This window comes from Ochotona princeps, chromosome 5 (genome assembly GCF_030435755.1).
Source record: "Ochotona princeps isolate mOchPri1 chromosome 5, mOchPri1.hap1, whole genome shotgun sequence".
NCBI classification, from domain to species: Eukaryota; Metazoa; Chordata; class Mammalia; order Lagomorpha; family Ochotonidae; genus Ochotona; species Ochotona princeps.
The window spans coordinates 40,955,392-40,974,836 of NC_080836.1; the positions used below are offsets into that span (position 1 = coordinate 40,955,392).

Below are 19,445 nucleotides of genomic sequence, written 5' to 3' on the forward strand. Positions count from 1 at the left end.
AAAGATGACTGGCAAACATGCTGTTCTTTCTGAAACTCAGTCTCTGGTACAGATATTTATCCTTTCATGGAAAAGATGTGTGACTTAATGTAAACAAATAATCCAAAATTATCATGATACAAAAAAATAACATTTTAGCTGTTCTCAATATTCAATATCCAATCAATATAGATATTTCTTTACATAATATTTTTAGAGACATACAGAGAGAGTTTGAGAGACAGAGAGAGAAAATTCTCATCTGTTGGTTCACTTGTCAAATAGCCAAAACTGCCAGGTTTGGGCTATGTCAAAACTAGGATTCAGGAATTCCCTCCTGGCTTCCTAGAGGCAGGGGCCTAACTACTTGGGCTATCTTCTGCTGTCCTCCCAGGCAAATAAGCAAGGTAACAAGCTGAACATTTAGGACTGGGACAACTGCTCAAGATGGTATGTCCGTGCAATAGCTTACTTAAGCCACTGTGTCACAACACCAGCCTATCTTACAGAAAAACCGCTTTTTAAACTGCGACTTAAGGGCCCAGTGCAATAGCATAGTGGCTGACTCCTCGTCTTGCATCTGCCAGGATCCCATACAGACATTGGTTCATGTCCTGGCTGCTCTACTTTCCCTCCAGTTCTCTGCCTGTGGCCTGGGAAAGCAGTCAAAGACAGCCCAAGACCTTGGGACCCTGCACTCATGTGGAAGACCTAGAAGAGAAAGACTCTTGGCTCCTGGCTTTGATTAGCTCAGCGCCAACCATCATGGACCTTTCTCTCTGTACTTCCCTCTCTCTGTATATCTGACTTTCCAATAAAAAAATGAATCTTAACAAAATCTGATTTTAACTAAGATCCAAACAGTGCAACTGGCTGACAGAACTCTGAAGTCTCCTCTAACCTGTAACTACCCTGCCCCTAAAAAATACCATTAATTGCCCTTACACTTTCATAGAAGAAACTATAGAGAATCAGTATGATTATGAAACAAATTGGATTTGACTTTTTGAAGCAGATGAAGCTATGCAATATTTTTTTTGCTTGGATGGTTGAGTAAATGTAGATATCACTGTACAATATAGTGTGTAAAGAGAAAAAGGTTCCTGGGAAATGAGATTAAGTTTGGACAGATCAAATCTAGTGCCTGCAGGTTAGTCAGGTAGCACTGTTATACAGAGAAATGGAAATAGAGGTGCTACAATCTCATAATGAGGTGTTGGAAAACAGCAAATAAAAATCAAATATTGAGAGGAAGGGTGGCTCAGTGGAAGGTCACAGGTGTCAGGACAGAGTTCAAGACCATTGTAAGACACTGGCACCCAATAAGGAGAGAAAGCGGCACTTCAAGAGTAGGGAAACACACAGAGCCATTACCGTACTCACGGCTAAAGAAGTATTCCAACTATAAAATAATGTGTACTGGAAACCAGAGGGAAATTAATTTATATAGATAAGACAGAGCTAAATTTAATGCAAGTACGGATTAATTCAATCAGACTTTGAAAAGATATTGAAGAAGATAGCAAAAGAGCTGAACTCTGGGCTATGGTAACATTATATACAAGCCTAATCAAACTATTGGAAATACGGAAAATGTACTTGCTATATTATTCCAAAAGACCACATGTCAGTTTTACTTCCATGTAAATTCAAGGGAATGTCTACTAGGCACTGCCGCTTCAGGCAATATCCTACCCTCCCATTTCTATTTCCTGTCCCTTCTCTTGTCTCTCCTTTTCTCTGCCCTAAATACAACAACTTAAGATTTTTGCAATGATGCATGTTTTGTTCCTTGGAATACTTTGGTTACATCTTCATACTCAGCTCTAGCCTACTATGGTATCTTTTGTTCTCTTGCCACCATTCTATAAAGGCATGTCTTGATTTACTTTTGCTTTGCTTTATCGAACTTCAAATATTGCATTTTCTTACAAATTGTGATAATCCTGAGTCAAACTAGTCTATTAGTGTCACTTTGTCAGCAGTTTATGACTGTCAGATTTCAGTAATTCTCCCAATGTTGCAGATTTTTATTATTATACTATTATGATGATGTGTGATCAGTGATCTTTGATAACACTGCTATAATTGTTTTGGAGTCCTGGGAACATCAGTCATATAAGATGGCAAACTTCAGAAATATTATGCATGTTATGACTGCTCTACTATCAGACTAGTTCTTGATCTCATCCCAGGTCTCTCTGTTCCCTGAGACAGAATGATACTGAAATTAGCCGAGTTAATGGCTTCTAAATGTTCCAATGAAAGTTGGGCTGTACAGCTGTATAGCTCTTTAAATGAAAAGTTAGAACTGCCGAAACTTAGTAATGAAGATATACCCAAAGTCAAGGAAGACCAAAAGCTAGCTTTTTATTTTATACATATAATGGTCTTATGCACATAAGAGTACAGTATAGTGAAAAGATACACATTATATGTGCTGGAAAAATAAAAAATGTATGAAACTCATTTATTACAATATTTGAATAATTATAGTGATATGGAATGGAACCTACGATATCTCTATGGTAAGCCTGTAGATCAATAAAAATAAGTTATCTAATCAATTCATGCAACATCATAAGTATTCAAAATTCAAAATTACAAAATTGTAAATCATGCAACACTATAAGTATGCAAAACTCTACAGAACATTTAACTTCAAAAAAGAACTCTGTTTAAGTCATATGAATTTCAAATTGTTAAAATACACCCACCATGCTTTGTACATATTTCATCATTTAATTTATTTAGTTTGACAGATTACCAACATACTATCAGGAAGAAATATTTCCTAATTCTGTTTATATCACATTTAGCACACTAATGCAGGAAAGTTTATCACATATGTCTCAGTTGGGCTACTATTAGGCACAAGTATTACAACAGATTCTATAGAGACTGCAAGGATAGATAAGTTACAACCTATGCCTTGATAAGATTATAAGGAGTTTACTCTAGAGCTTTACATTGCTTCTGAAATTTTATGGAGAAAGAAGTTTTGTGGATGCCTTTAATAACTTACATTTTGAAAAAATTACTACATTCATGAAATACACAAAAATAGAACTATGGAAAACATTAAATTATTCCTCTTCTTTTCAGATCTTATTCAAACATAAAATGAAAACACATTTGGGCCTGGTGCAATGGTTCAATTGGCTAATCCTTCTGTTACAAGTGCCGGGATCCCACATGGGAACCAGTTGGTGTCCTAATCACTCCACTTCCCATCAGACTCTCTGCTTATGGCCTAGGAAAGCAGAGGAAGATGGCCTAAAGTCTCGGGACCCTGCATATTCATGGCAGACCTGGAGGAGGTTCCTGGCTCCTGGCTTCACAGATGCAGCCACTGTGGCCATTTGGGGAGTAAACCAGCGAACAAATGATCTAATTATTTCTTTCTTTCTGTATCTCCTTTTTGTAAATCTCCTTTTCTAATAAAAAATAAATCTTAAAAAAAACCCACAAATTTATGAATATATACAAGAAAGTTATAAAAAGATTTCAAAATATCATATGATGCTTTTGTTAAACTGATCGTTATACCTAATAAGAATATAGTACTTACTGGTACTTCCCCATTATTCTCAAGCTGTGTTTGCGTTTGACACACTTAAGAGTTACATATGTATCATTTTTACTTTTGTTCTTTTCTCATTTGACTGACATAATTAAGCATAATCACAGCCTTGCATATATTTTGTAATAATTAGTTGGAAGGCAGGTATTCTAAATTATGTAAGAATATGTATATTTACATTAAATACACTTATGTTAATATTAAAAACTTGTAAAGTCCCATGGAAAACTCCTTTTTCACTGCATAGTATATGTGGACAATCATGCAGAAAACAAACAAGAAAGAACTGTCTATGTCATGCCTTCCAAAGCTGCAAAGAGTACAGTTTGGAGAGATAACGCCCCATTACAGTGAACAGAATCCGTGAGACTAAGCACCCCGGGTCCATTCCTAAGGGGAGAACATTTGGAGCTTTCACAGCTTCATAGACACTGCCACCTCTTCCACAACTTCCAGCAGAGAAAAGCCAAACTCCAGCCACCAGAGAGATTGGTCAGACAGTCAGAGAGTCTAGGATCCTGCCTTGGAGATCAGAACTGGGTCTTCCATGCTTACACTCAGCATCTGATAAAGCCCTAAGGGCTCTGTCTTTGACCAGTGCTCACAGTCTGAGCATGGAGAACTGCTGGGTATCACATTGATATCTGCACTCTGGGAGGTTGGCTCCATTTTGGTATGTTGTTCAATTACTGCAGCTTTGTAATGTATCTTAAAAGTCTGATAGTGTACAGCCTCCTATTTTGTTATTTTGCTCAAAATGACTTAGCTAGTGTGATTCCATAAAAATTTTAGTAGTGACTTTCCTAGTTCTGTGAAAAAATATGTCACTGGGATTTTGATAAAGGATTGCACTGAATCCATAAATTGCTTTGACTATATTATTTCAACTCATGACCATGAGATATCTTTTCATTTCTTCATATCCTCTTCAATCTTTCATTATTGATTTTTAGTTTTCATTCTAAAGATCATTTAGCAGAGACCATTATGCTCAGTGAAACAAGTCAATCCCCAAAGGACAAATATCAAATGAACAGCCATAAAACAAAATCAACAATAGAGAGAAAACTAGGTAATTTAGACTAACATTAAGTTAAGTAACATGCTACTGAATGACTAATGTGCCACTGAAGAAAAGAAAAAGAAAATCAAACACCCTCTTAAAGCAAATGATGCTATTGTGTGTCCTACGAGTAACGGAAGAAATTAACAAGAAAAACACAAACTTTGTTTGAATGAATGAAAATAAAAACAAAAAATATCAAACCCCAGAATTAGCAAAAACAGTATTGAAAGGGCTACTGATCTCGTATTTTGCATGAAGGTTGCCCTTATATCACAGAGAACATTTGACAGTATCTGCAAAGCATACATTGCATCTAAAGTACACCTTCACTAACATTTCCTTAAGTGTACTCATTAGAGCAGAAATGTTCACTGATGTACAAAGTGGGAGGATGAGAATAATCTAGGTGCCAAATGAAATTTCAAACCACTTTGCTTTGGCAGAGAGCTACCTAGTCTTCACACAAGACTCTGCTAATAATAAGAAAACATCATATAATCAGCCTTTCTTTTATATCCTTTCATGCTTCTAAAATTACCTAGACTGGTAAAAGTTTCCTTTTTTAAAACGTAGATTTATTAAATAGTAGCTCACTTAAAATTTTCAGATAAAGAAAAATTTGTGTTTAAATAAACTGTGTAACACAGTAAACTTTTAATTGTCCAAAAAGAAGTTTAACTTGGACCCAGGAACCTGGTGTTATATATTTATTTCTACAGTCACACAAATACAGAATTCCATGTATGCATTTTAGCTCCATTAATAATTTAATGCTGGGCCCAGCACCGTGGCCTAGCTGCTAAAGTTCTCGCCTTAAACGCCCCGGGATCCCATATGGGCGCCGGTTCTAATCCCAGCAGCTCCACTTCCCATCCAGCTCCCTGCTTGTGGCCTGGGAAAGCAGTTGAGGACGGCACAATGCATTGGGACGCTGCACCCGCGTGGGAGACCCGGAAGAGGTTCCAGGTTCCTGGCTTCGGATCGGTGCAGCACTGGCCGTTGCGGCTCACTTGGGGAGTGAATCATCGGAGGGAAGATCTTCCTCTCTGTCTCTCCTCCTCTCTATATATCTGACTTTGTAATAAAAAATAAATAAATAAATAAATATTTTAAAAATTTAAAGAATAATAATTTAATGCTAAAATAGTGTAACTTTTAACGGAGCTACAATCGGCAAACATTTCTTTTTATCCAAAGATGCATATGGGAACAACAACTGAAAATGAATCTACAAGGGGCCCAGTTAATGGCTCAGCCAGTAAATCTTGCATGTACTGGAATCCCATATGGGCACTGGTTCGTGTCCTGACTGCTCCACTTCCCATCCAGTTCCCTGCTTGTAGCCAGGGAAAGCAGTAGAAGTTAGCTCAAAGCTTTGGGAACCGCTACCCAAGTGGGAAACCAGGAAGAAGCTCCTGGTTCCTGGCTTCAGATTAGCTCAGCTCCTGCTGTTGTGGCCACTTGTGGAGTGAACCAGCAAACAGAAGATCTTTCTCTCTGTAAATAACATTTCCAACAAAAAATAAACCTTTACCAAAAAAATGGATAAGAAGTAATTTAAATAGCTGTTATATACTAACTTTGAAAATGAAGTTAAAAATATTCAGATTCCAGAAAAAATGTTTAAGATATAGTTTTAATTTTACTGTATCAATATTTTTTAAATTTTAAAATTTTTATTAATTAGGTAGCATAAAACATAGAAATCATCTTATAGTGTTTTGCTTCTGACCTGATCTTTATTAGATTTTATCAAAGATACTTTAAAATTGACTATAATGCCACCTCCGATATTAGATAAATAGAAAAATAAAAGTCAGATAAAATACTGCAGCCTTGTTTTAGAAACGGTTATTTTTGTGTTTTTCAAATGATGATTTGACTGCCACTCCGGGAAGGACAACAACCTTCCCATGTGTCATTTTAGCCATCTGTAAATGTAATAACACGCCTCCTACCTGGTATCTTAAAACATTCACTTGAAAGATAGACTAATAGATTGAGAGAGAGGGGCCTTTCATCTGCTAGTTCACTTCCCCAGTGGTCACAGTGCAAAGGCCATTAACCTCATGACGGCACTCCCATATGAGTGGTAGGGGGTCCAAGTGCTTGGACCATCATCTGCTACTTCAATCAAGTGGAGGCCGGCACTGCAGGTGATGGTTCGACCCGATGCCCCACAGCTAGCCCATGACTAGCATCTTAAAGTCCAATCAGTAACTAAACATTAGCTTTGCCCCTCCATGCTTAATATTAAAACATGTAATAGAAATATGAAAATAATATTAAAATTATTGCTAAAAATGACTGTCACCAGGGACTTCACATAAATTCCTAAAACAGCTGAAGTTCATTTACTTCCTCAAACTTCACATTTTCAACAGGACTGTCCTAAAATATCTGTATCTTCCTGTCCATACATTATTTCAGATCTTCATAACTCTTTCCCTGTCCCAGATTTTTAGCTTACGCTTCAAAAACCCAGCCTTGCCATCTACGTCCTCTTTAAAGGCTTTCGTGTGCCCCTCTCCTCAACAGCATGAATCATTCTTTTCCATTCCTATAATACAAATAGAGCTTCAATAAAACAAGTGAAAAACAATCAAGACATTTTAACAATATCATAAACTTTGTCAACCTGTAAATGTACCAGGATCAGTTTGGATCTTTTAAGAGAGAGTCCAAAAGTTGACAGTTTTCATGTAACAGAAGTTAATCTGTTTCAGATAAAAAAAAAAAATCCAGATGTAGACAGTCCTGTGTGGGCAAGGTGACATCATGAAGTTATTAGGGACTTCCTATCTTTCCACTTTGCCACCCTTTCTCTATGTGGTTTCCACTCATGGTCCAGTGACCTCACCCAGATTTAAACCAGCAAGGAGAAGTATGTGGGGCTGGAGGGGAATACAGGTACCCCTTCCTCTAAGGACACTTCCTGAAAGTTGCACAAACTACTTTTGCTCTTGTATCTCTAGCCAAAGTTTAGTCAGACAGCTACAACTAGCTGTAGAGAAGTCTGTGGGAATGATGTTTTTATTCTAGGTACTGATATTCCAGGAAAAATTAGAAGAGGAAGAAAATCTATATTGGAAACAACATCATTTATTGTCATAGCTGGTAATAGATATCATATCTGTGATAGGTATATAACTGACATTTTAAACTTATTACCTAAAACTAGCATTTCTAAGTGTATACAATTCAAAAACATATGATAATCCCACCAAAACCTTAGTTATTGAAGTATTTTTATTGCTAGAAATTTATTTCTGTAAAATTTCAGCAATATGAGGTATCAAATTAATGAAAAAAGTATTTAAAGATTTCGGAATCTATGCAAGAGAGAGAGAATGAAACAGACTCTCCTTTGCTGGTTAGCTTCCCACATGCCCAGCGCAGCTGAAACTGCAGCCAGAGACGGGAACTTAATCCACATCCCCCATATGGGTGTCAGGAATACAACTGCCTGAGTCATCATCTGCTGCCTCCCAGGGCTTGCACTGGCCGGACACTGAGGCAGCAGTTGGACACAGGACTCAACGCACTCCCATGGAGGATGCAGGGATCTTAACTGATATCTCAATCTCTAATCTAAATGCTTGGAATCTTGGTAAAAACAGAAAAGGCCATTTTAATTATTCAAAGGTTGTTTCATAATGAGATGATGTAGTAAAATATTAAAAAAAGGATGCTTAAAAATACAGTCACTATCATTTTGTGTTACACATAAACAAATTCACACATGAATGAAATTGCATAAATACTTAGAGAAGACAGAGGACCTTGGAGACTCTTGAGAAGAAAACTCATTTCATTAAATTTTCTTTGAATGCTTTTTAGATCTCTTTAGTCAAGAAATAGCTCTTCACAAAAGGAAATAATACAAATTAGAATATAAAGCAAAAACAGTTTCTCATCCTGTACGTTCAGGGAAGTACATTACAGACGATGGGAACTGCTGAGCATCAGAAGACTCAATATGCATCATCATCAACTCTTAAACGTTTCATAAACATTGTCTCATCTGCTATCACAATATGCCTGAGATAAAATATTACCTCTAGTTCAGAGGAGAAAATGCCAAATCTTAAAAGTAACCGCCTCAAGATCCCAATACCTATACTTGCAGAAGTAGCAGAGCATAAACTTAGAGATTTTCCTTTTCCCAAGTCCATGTTCTTGACTACTATGCATATAACTTCTCTATTTGCTCATCCATTTTATTAGAACAATGTAGCACACAATTACAATATTATGATATATACTTTTCGGTTTTCATCCACTCTTCCCGGCTCATTCATTACTCCCACAGTATTTCTCAAGTACCACGGAATGATTGGCAGTTTCAGGTCTCAGAAAGCAGTGTCTGTCTCTCCTGCTCTGCGTTCACTTTGTCACCCTTCCCTCCCTACCTCCCCACTCAACATTCCCGCACCTGCCTGGGGCAGACAGATCACTGATATTGGACTTCTCATCTCCAAGGCAAATCGAAATCTCTGTCCACATTGAAGCTACTTTATGACCCTACCCTGTCTGATCTACAAGTCAGAGGCTCCCGCTTGGTATTTTGGAGCAAGGAAGACTGAACAGAAAGATGAAGAATACAGAAGGCTGCTATTGCTGAGGCTCAGTCTATTAACATTAGATCAAATTCTTTTGTCCAATGACATTCCGACACAGCTGTCCATGCCTATGCAATGAAGTCTCCACAACCCCAAAGGGCAACGTCCAGAGAATTTCTGGATAGCTGAAGACAGGTTCACCAAGGGCAGTGCTCTTAGAAAGAGCATGGAAGCTTTGCATCTCTTCGACATTGCCCAGTAAATAGCTTCGTGTGTATCCTTTTTAATATCCCTGATAACAAACCAGTAAAGGTTAAGTGTTTCCCTGAATTCTGTGAGTAACTTGAGCAAATTAGTGGAACCTGAAGAGAAGGGCATGGTACCCCAACTCCTTACTAGTTGGTAAAGCTATGTGACTGAGATCAGAAAGATGTAACAGCCTTGAAGATCAAGTTCTCGCTTGTGGATCTAGCACTCCAGGAAGATCTAGTCTCCAGGAAGATAGCATCTCCGGGGAGATAGCCTCCAAATTGAATTGAAGTAGAGGGCAACCAGCTAGTGCCTTCTGCTGAATTACTTGCTGGCTGGTAGGTAGAAACCTCCACACCTTTTCAGGTCATAAAAGATTTCTGTGGGCCCGGCGGTGTGGCCTAGCAGCTAAAGTCCTCACCTTGAACGCCCCAGGATCCCATATGGGCGCTGGTTCTAGTCCCGGCAGCTCCACTTCCCATCCGCTCCCTGCTTGTGACCTGGGAAAGCAGTTGAGGATGGCCCAAAGCTTTGGGACCCTGCACCCGCGTGGGAGACCCGGAAGAGGATCTGGGCTCCTGGCTATGGATCAGCACAGCACCGGCCATTGAGCTTACCTGGGGAGTGAATCATCGGATGGAAGATCTTCCTCTCTGTCTTTCCTCATCTTTGCATATCTGACTTTCTAATAAAAATAAATGGTTCTTTCAAAAAAAAAAAAAGATTTCTGTGCAGCGCTGGTGCTGTGGTGTAATGGGTAAAGCTGTGGTATAAGGGGTGATGTTGCCCCTGCAGTGCTGGCATCTGACACAGGCACCAGTTTGACTATCAGCTGCTCCACTTATGGATCCAGCTTTCTGTTAACAGCCTGGGAAAGCAGCACAGATGGTCAAAGTGCATGAGCCTCTACACCCAATGGGAGACTGAGAAGAAGCTCCTGGCTCCTGACCTTGGATCGGCTCCAGCTCAGCCTTTGCTACTATCTGGGTAGTGAATAAGCAGAGTGAAGATTTCAATCTCTTTCTGTAATTCTTTCAAATAAATAAATAAATATTTTTTTAAAAAAATAAAGACTTCTATGGTGATTATTGTGGTGTGGTGCAGAAGAAAAAGATTTTGTTTTTCAAATGAAATAATCTAAATTGTTCTAAAGTTCATCCTTTAGCAATGGACTTCAAGTGAAATTAAAATGTCTTTCAATATGCGGACATTCTAGTGAGTTTTGCCCACTTTCTCCAAATAAAAGGATATTATACTAATAAATCACCCTGGCTTCTTTAACAAACTTGTCTAAGTCAGTATAGAAAGCAGAAGTCCATTTACTAAAACCAGTAGCAAAAGGGCTACAATGCATAAGTTTTTCAAAGAAATATGATTCCAAATAAATGAAGATACCTTAAAAATGCATAGGAAATGGAATGAATTAAAAAGATAAATTTAGTTTGGTAGGAAATTTTTCAAACACATGAATGGTTTTTTTATGATATTAATTTTCCATGAGTTTTTTAAAGACTCCCATTAAATATGTAATTTTGCAGGTGAATATAATGAAGCACACATGACTTGCAATATATAACTAGTGCACAACAACCTCAATGCTTAAATTCTGTCTGGTTCTAAAACATACTCTTTCCTATCTACCATGCTTTATTTGATGAAATAAAAAACCTCCCCTCTAATAGAATGCCCATATATAATCATCTCTCTTAGACTTTCTCTCATAATCCTAACTCAAAGTCCTTCTCCCACCTTAATAGTGGGATAATGTTTAATTTTTATTATTCCTATGTTACTGATGCCATATGCTCCTTTGTATTTTTGGATGCTTATTTTAATACACATTACACAGAGATTTGTGTGCTAATAGCCTTATTTCAGCATAACCAATAAAGATAAGGTTATCACTTCATACTTTCTTGAGGTATGGCTGACTGTGCTGTCATCAGCTTTTGCTGACTACTGTGCTAAGCTATGTATTAAAAGAAAGAACCAAAGTATAAGAGCATATGATAACAGTAACATGAGAACAAAAAAAATCAAGCATACCCACCACTAGGGAGAAGCCCTTTCAAGAGGATGATGAAGGAAAGTCTGAGCAAGATATTGGTGTGGGGAGGCACTGCAGCAGAGGTTAGCTAGGTAAAGGGAATGCATGAACAGAGACACAGAGCCCACATGCGCATTCAAGCTGGAATATGTAGACCACCCTGGGCAGACGTAAGGCTCTCATTCCTAGTTAACAAGCTGTAGCCGGAAAATATGCTGGAGCTGCAGGAAGGATCCTGAATAGCAAGTTCAGAAGTCTGAATTTGATCCCCTAAAAAATGAAAGTCACAAAATGTCTTCAAATAGAAAGTAAAACGAATAGCAAGAGCAACACTTTCACAAGATTAAATGGAGGATCATCTGGAATCGATGCAGGCCAGGAAGAAGGGAGATCAGCAAAGACACTGATATTTCTGTAGACTGCGACATACGAGGGAAAAAAAAACCACACACACAGCGAGAGAAAGAAATCCTCTTAACTTTGGAAAACTGACAAGGAAACCAAACTATATGAAACATACATCATACAATCTGCAGATAGCTGCTTCAGCTCCTGCTCTGAAGCAGTCTGCCCTCCCTCCTCCTGCCCACAGCAGCCCACTGTGCTGGCTCTCCTGCACGGCCACGTCACAGCAGCTGGCACTCGCTGCCTCTGACACGGACTTTCCTACTTCCCCCGTCAATCAGCCCTTCCTGGGCTCACCTCCATCAGCCCGTCCTGGGTTCACCTCCTTTCCACGACTCTTCCATGGCTCACACTTGAGCTGCCCTCACACTAGTCCCCTCCATCACAGTCACTGTGCAAATCTACCCTCTAACCTTATCTGAAGATGCTAGGAAGACATTACGGCAAAATAAAGGTTTTGCTTACAAACCTCTCAGATGTATACTTCTTAGGCTTTAGCTTATTTGATACTTGATAATATTGAAATTCTTGGATTTAGACCAGCTGCAAATAAATACTCTCTTAGTGGCTGGCACAGTGGCAGAGTGGATAAAGTTGCAGCCCCTGTTACCAGCATCCTATATGGGTAACAGTTTGTCTCCCATATAATCCACTTCTGATCTGGCTCCCTACTACTGTGTCTGGGAAGGAAGCAAAAGCCGACTCCAGTCCTTGGGCTACTAAACCCATTTTTGAGACCCAGAAAAAGCTTCTAACTTCAGACTAGGCCAGCTCTAAACCAAACAAACTCAAATATTATCCTAAAAATGAACTATTTTAAGACAGCACCGTGAAAGTAATGGGAAAAAAAATGACAAAAATATTTACATGCATTGCTATTTTTAACTTCCTTGTTTGTAAAGCAGAAGATGTTATACAAGATAATTACAAGAAATACGTTAATATTTTGTTGTAAAATATCTAGTTACGGTAATAAAGTTCTAATTAAGAAAAAGCAAACAAGCATTGAGCTACAAGTCAGGAAAGCTAAAATGCCCTCCTCTTAGGAAAATGAATGAACATGCCACAGATATCACAGACTAATGGATGATAAAGCTGTTAAAAATAAAATTCTCAATAGTCTTTCAACAGTGTTAAACCTAACAAATGAACCACTTTTTAAAATGCCAATTTCAACCGTATATAGATTTACACTTCTGATGATTACTTCTTTTATATTTAATGAGCAATTAGAACACATTATGGAGAAAATAACATACTCAACATTTATTTCTGTTACTTTAAAAGCATTTTTCAAAAAAGCTATAAAATCTCCTAATTCAGATTTTATAAGTTAAAATTTCATAATGTGGATGAAGACCTTGGATAAAGTTTTATTTTAGCTGACATATTTCTTTAGACAAACCAAAATTTATCATTGGAGCTGGCACAGTGTCATGGCCACTAATTCTCTGCCTGTGGTCTGGATGCATCATATGGGTGCGGGTTCTAAGCTGAGCTGCTCAACCCATGATCCAGTTCTCTGCTCCTGCACAAGCAAAAGCAGCAGAGCAAGGCCCACTGTCTCGGGTCTGGGCATGTGGGAGACTCAGAAGCTGCGCCAGGCTCCCAGCTTCGGACTGCCCCAGCACTGCCCACTGTGACCATTTGGAGAGTGAACCAGTGATGGAAGATCTCTCTCCATCTCTTCCTCTTTCTGTTTAACTCTTATTTTCTGACTTTCAAGTAAGATAAATAATAAAAATCTAAAAATAAAAAAACTTGTAGTAAACAAAACTCTTAAAACTAAGAAGCAAAGTATCCATTACTAAGAACTACCCTTTTCTACACACATTTCCACATTTACAATTATTTATAAATTATTTAAATACCAATGAAAAATTTAATCCTTTATGTTCATTTTCTTTCCTTAATTATGCATTATACTTTCAAATAATTTTGTTATATATTTTTCCTATTGCGGAGTCAGCCTAAATTTTATCTATTTTTTAAGTAAAAAAAAAGATGGTATTCAGAGTACTTTTCATGTTGAAATATATCAATAAAACTAGGCATATAATTTCATTTATGAATCAGAAGAAATATTCATTTTAAGTATTACATATTCTGGGCCCGGCGGCATGGCCTAGCTGCGAAAGTTCTCGCCTTGAATGTGCCGGGATCCCATATGGGCGCCGGTTCTAATCACGGCAGCTCCACTTCCCATCCAGCTCCCTGCTTGTGGAATGGGAAAGCAGTGGAGGACGGCCCCGAGCTTTGGGACCCTGCACCCTTGTGGGAGACCTGGAAGAGGTTCCAGGTTCCCGGCTTCGGATCAGCACAGCACCGGCCCTTGCACTCACTTGGGGAGTGAATCATCGGATGGAGGATCTTCCTCTCTGTCTCTCCTCATCGTTGCATATCTGACTTTGTAAGAAAAATAAATAAATCTTTTTAAAAAAGTATTAGATATTCTTTAAAATAATTAAAAGTTTAAATAAATAATTAGCACAGGGAGAATCATGAAAAATATAACATTCAACTAGTTAGTAAAAGGAATAAAAATAATTTATAAATTGTAAGTATTCTCTAGCTCATTTCTTATTCTAAGAGAACATAATAATTTTTAAAGTTTTGGTCTTACTGTGATCAAAGTAGTCAATGTTGTAACATTACTGTTGAAAACCTGCAACAGAAAAACAGAATTAGAAATTTTCAAACACTTGAGTAATAACAGAAAGTGAAAACTTTGCTAAGAATTTTTATCATTCTTGATGTAAAAAAAATCACATTCACTTTAAATGTCAGAAAATATAACTCCCATGACACACACAAACATAAAATACCTGGAGTTTACTTTCAGTTCAGTATATATTATAGCTTGACAGGTTTATTTTCTTTCTTTTTTTAATTTAAAGCTTTATTTATTAGGGGGATGGGAAGGGTAGAAGGGGAAATCCCTGAGCGTAAGAAACTGCATCATGAAAAATAAAACAACAAAAAAAGTTTATTTATTGGAGCGTGCATTGTTGTATGGCAACTTAAGCCTCCAGCTGCAATGGCAGCATCCCATATGTGCACCAGTTCAAGACCTAGCTTCTCCACTTCAGTTCCAGCTCCCTACGACTGCACCTGGTAAAGCAGCAGATGAGGGTCAAGGCTTGGACTCCGCCCCTACGTGGGGGACCCATAGAAAACTCCAGACTCCTAGCTTTGACACAGCTCAGCCCTAGCCATGGCAATCATCTGAAGAGTGAATCCGTGGTTAGAAGGTCTGTTTATTTATTGCGCACTTTCTCTCTCTCTCTAACCTCCCCTCTTCCCCTCTCTCTGTAACTCTGCCTTCCCTCCAAAAATTTAAGACTGATTTATTTATTGTAAGACAGACTTACACAGAAGAAGAAACAGAGATAGAAGGGGGAGTCAGGTTGAAGTCAGAAGCCAGGCTCCAGGTCCCCAACGTGGGTATAAGAATCCAAGCACTTAGGTGGATTTTCTGCTACATTCCCAGGCTATTGGCAGGGAGTAAACCAACAGACAGATGTTTGTTCTCTCTCTCTCTCTCTCTCCCTCTCCCTCTTTCTCTCTTCCCTACCTTAAAGGAACACACAGTTACAATGTTGAGGTTTTTAATGAACCTACATGTACTATTTAATCAGGCTATTTAATCTGATCCTCAAAGCAATTATTTCAAAAGAACAAAAAAACTATTTCTGATCACATACTCCAATAAACTAGAAGCTAGTTAAAACACATTATTTGTCTAAGCATAAAGAACTGAGTTTTTCTTCGTTCTTTTCATACATTTCATTTAATGCCACCAGCTGTTCTTCCTCAATATCTTCAATTCAAAAGCCCGTAATAATGCCTAAAACCTCATTATTTCAAGATAGTGTTCTTCCACATTACCATTCTAGTCTCCCTACTTTTATTCTTCATACAGTAGCAAATAAAGCAGAGCACTGCTGCACTCAGAAGTGTTCAGTGGCTTCACCATCACTTAAATAAAACCTCCAAGATGTACAATATGATTGTTATGTCACTCTGTCAGCTGATCACCTGACTACATGTTCTACCACTCTCCACTATGTTGCAATCACAAAGACCCTGATAATCCCTCAAGCGTACCTAATCCGTCCACTTCTGACCTTTGACATTTGCTGCTACCTCTATCTCAATCAACTTATCCATTCCATTCTTCTTTTGAGAAACACACACACACACACACACACACACACACACACACACACACTCCACTGTTTCACTCTCAAAATGCCCACAACAGCCCACAAGTGAGAACTGAGAGTGGAGAACCCAATGCAGCTCTCCTCTCCAGGACCCAATGACTTGAGTCATGATACCTGTCTCTTACAGTCTACCTCAGCACCTAAGGACAGGAACCAGAGGCAGGTGTTGTACCCAGGTATTTTGATGTGGGATAAGTTTTAACCCGCCTGGATTTTAACTGCCAGGCCTGGATCTTAACCTGGATCTTAACTGCCAGGCCAAGAACCTGCACCTTGTCCTATCTTTATAGAACTGGCTTTCTCATCTCAATAAGGTTGCATATCTAATGCCACCTACTCAAAAAGATCTTCCTTTACCATTAACACTATTGTTGGCTATTACCTCCATGAACAAGGATGATGACTGCAGGAGCAACAGTTTAGTATCTGGAACCAACAAATAGCAAGGAACTGGTTGCTGAATGAATGATGAATAAGTAGGTGGCAAGTTCTTCCTGCATCCAGTAGTATGTCTAGAACTACAGATAACCCAAAGGGAAGTATAAATAAAAACATAATCACTATTATCTACTGAAAGAAAATTAGCCACAGCAACTTGGTATTTGCTATAAATTAAGAATTGGGGTCCAAATTCATTAACTTTACATTCATGGTACTAAAAGGTACAAACTAAATCCAATTATGGCATTTGGGAGATGGGCCTTAGCAGAGGTTCTTAGGGTAATGCAGCTTGCAAAGTGATTCTTTCAAGAAGATTGGATGGAATAGCCCGAATCTAGCCAAGATGCTTGCTGTGTCCTGGCTCACCATATGAACCCACTTTTATCCCTGCTTTTCATGTAATGTTCTTCACTGCTTCAGGACTTTATCTGCAAGAATGCCAAAAGATGGGGTCCTCTTGACCTAGGTCTTGCAACATCCAAAACTCTTCAGCCAAAATAAACCTACTTCTTTCCTTCAGTACATTTTTTTTACGTTACTGATAAGGCTGGCACTGTAGTATGCCAGTAAACTCACTACCTGCAACACCGACAACCCATTTGGATGCCAGTTCATATCCTGGCTGCTCCACTTCTGATCCAGCTGCTTGGTTAAAAGCCTGGGAAAACCGGTGCAGGATGGTCCATGTGATAGGACCCCTGCCACAATGTGGCCGGCACAGCTAAAGCTCCTGGCTCCTGGCTTCTGTAACTCAAAATAAGCCTTTTTTTTTTTTGTAAAAGGAAGCTATGTAGATAACACATCAATATATTCTTTGTATTGAAAGAAATTTCTTCAAGAAACTACTTGCTTAGCAATATGCTCTCGGTACAGAAAGTCTGGTGATAGAGTCAACAAAGTTTAATGAAAGAAATGACTATCTTACATAAAACTATAACTTGTGAAAGTATATTTTACAGTCATATGAAAATAATATTCGAAGTGAATAAAAAGATAAGCATAAGCATTACATTTTACTTTTTAGAAAAAAATGCAAGATAAGTAAGACTAAAGCTAAAAATACACTTAAATCCTTGAAGCTCAAAGCACAAAAATAAAGGCATTCCTTCCTCAGGGCAGTGATTTTTGCACACGAACACTTACAACTGCATAAGGGAAAAAATGTAAAATTAAAATGACACTAGAGAATAAAACCAGCAAAATCTTAAAGCTCCTCATAAAAATCCTAAATGGCTTTTACAAGCAAAGAGTAAGTCTTTAACTTTATCTTAAAACAAAGAAATGTATTCAAATTACATATATAAAAAGTAATGTCACATTTTATGAAAACATAATTCAACTAATAACTTACTTTATGCTTTTTCTCTGCAAGCCACCACTGTATTGAACATATACACATGGAAAACCCCAATTATATTTATACTAAGAAAATACCTATCAGTGTTAGCCACCTAAAAATGTGGGAAAAGAATCTTAAGTTACAATATCCTGTCCTATGTGTACACTTCCAGCAGTTGGTGTATCCCACCTTTGTTTTCTCTTTCTTCTGTCCCAAAATATAACAATGTCTCTCTTTATGCAATCAACATGCTCAAGTCATGACAATACTACCAAAGCTTGACTATTTATTTATTTTTTTTTAAAGATTTATTCATTTTATTACAGCCAGATATACACAGAGGAGGAGAGACAGAGAGGAAGATCCTCCCTCCGATGATTCACTCCCTAAGTGAGCCACAACGGGCCGGTGCGCGCCGATCCGATGCCGGGAACCTGGAACCTCTTCCAGGTCTCCCACGCGGGTGCAGTGTCCCAATGCATTGGGCCATCCTCAACTGCTTTCCCAGGCCACAAGCAGGGAGCTGGATGGGAAGTGGAGCTGCCAGGACTAGAACCGGCACCCATATGGGATCCCGGGGCTTTCAAGGCAAGGACTTTAGCTGCTAGGCCATGCCGGGCCCAAGCTTGACTATTTATTATCTCCACCTAACTCGCTGAAAAGATTTCAAGCAATGAATGAATAGAACATCTAGCTATTTTTACTCACCCCAAAGAATCTGAACTTGGAAATAAACGCTAACCCTAACATCAATGTAAATGAATAGTTACTATTTTTCTTGTGTATTTTTGTCAAAGTGTAGTTCATCAATAAAGACCATTATCTCCAAAATTTACACGTAAAAATTTTTTTCATATATCATATGCTGTTGGTAGCTTGTCTCTGTGTTGGACTATTGGACTATTGCAATGGAAAAACCAGGGCAGACAGTTGGCACTGCAGTTAACAAGCTGATTGAGAATCCTATGTGCCATGACAATGCCTACTTGTGTCCGAGGTACTTTGTTTTCTATTCAGTTTCCGGCTGATGCAGCCCAGGCTGTGGCAGGTGATGACTCCCAGGGATGGGTCTCTTATGTGGGAGCTCCATGAGAAGTTCTCAGCTCCTGGCTCAGGCATGGTCAGGTCCTGCCTAACAGGCATTTAGTGAGTAAACAAAAGCTAACTCTTTGTCTCTCTTTTAATCACATTTTTTAAAGTAACAAAAATCTCTAAATGAAAAAAAAAAAAGGAAAATCAAGAACTATTTGTCATTCTATTTTTAAAGTACCAACTACATTTTTTTCTAACTACACATATTTTGACATAAATTCTAAACTTGGTTCTGCCACCAAATAGATATTTCAAATTCTGAGTATTTCTTTTTCTTCATTATTTAGGACTATTATTCAGTGTAATACTTGGAGGGTGAGAAGATAATTGTAAATAATAGAAAACTCCTCTGGGGAAACTACTGCCAGTGTGATCTTTCCAGTGCTGCGCAGTGATGGAAACGCCGGGGTCTACACTGCTCAGTACACAGCCTATAGCCAAAAAGTCAGTGTGGAG

At 38.3% G+C, this 19,445-nt stretch overlaps 1 protein-coding gene across 16 annotated transcripts in view; it reads right to left on the reverse strand.

Moving 5' to 3' along the window:
* Positions 1–19,445, reverse strand: part of BAZ2B (bromodomain adjacent to zinc finger domain 2B) — a 360,709-nt gene that overhangs the window by 184,126 nt on the left and 157,138 nt on the right. For all 16 annotated transcript variants that reach the window (XM_058664534.1, XM_058664527.1, XM_058664536.1 and 13 more), the window contains one exon: positions 14,515–14,555. The gene's annotated coding sequence lies outside the window, so the exon portion shown is untranslated. The remainder of the gene's footprint in view (positions 1–14,514; positions 14,556–19,445) is intronic.